Source organism: Cynoglossus semilaevis, chromosome 20 (assembly GCF_000523025.1).
Source record: "Cynoglossus semilaevis isolate Cse_v1.0 chromosome 20, Cse_v1.0, whole genome shotgun sequence".
Lineage (NCBI taxonomy): Eukaryota > Metazoa > Chordata > Actinopteri > Pleuronectiformes > Cynoglossidae > Cynoglossus > Cynoglossus semilaevis.
In genome coordinates this window covers 173,404-174,069 of record NC_024326.1, presented here as the reverse complement: position 1 = coordinate 174,069, position 666 = coordinate 173,404, and the positions used below count along the sequence as shown (strand labels likewise).

Sequence of the window (666 nt, the reverse complement as noted above, 5' to 3'; positions counted from 1 at the left end):
TATTGAGTGTATTGTTTCACGTTGGTTATATTTTTTTGACGCTACTCAGGAAATGTTAGGGCCTTCATATCACTAATTATTAGTGATATCAACTTGTGAAGACACGGCAGCAGACTGAGCTAAATAACACTAAAGGATACAGTCACAGTCGAAGCACCGCACAGCTCCCATGTGTCTGTTCAAGGTACCGAGTCGGTCCACACGTTGGCCACCTGTGTGGAGAGACATTGTTGAAGATAAATCATGGCTTCTCTTCACAAATTATTAGTTTGCTCTACATTACTGACGCCACCAATAACCTCAGGAGAGAAGAAATCTATGTTGCACTACATTCCTTTTAATTTTAATGAGAATAAATCAATTATACTGGCCTAAGTCCCCTTTTCATAATTACAATATGGTTTTCATATCATACACACTATAGAGCATTTAGCCTTATGTTTGAAACACGACTGCAAGTCAAAACTAGCAGAGTCGTGTCGCCATTTGTAGCTCCACTTGGACATTCAATATTCTTAACGTCAAACTAACTACTATCCTATAGTCATTGGTGGCACTTGTTAAACACAATCATTTCGTGTCACTTACTGGGTCTTTAGCGACGGAAAACTGAAGGTCACCTTCTCCGTTGTTCTTAATTAGAGTGATGGACCGTCCGTGGCCCTG

At 40.1% G+C, this 666-nt stretch overlaps 1 long non-coding RNA gene across 1 annotated transcript; it reads right to left on the bottom strand.

Moving 5' to 3' along the window:
* Positions 1–666, bottom strand: LOC103395804 (uncharacterized). The gene is made up of 2 exons (XR_001761757.1): positions 589–666; positions 1–212 (listed from the first exon to the last, which is right to left on the bottom strand). It is a non-coding gene; the product is annotated as an uncharacterized LOC103395804 (long non-coding RNA).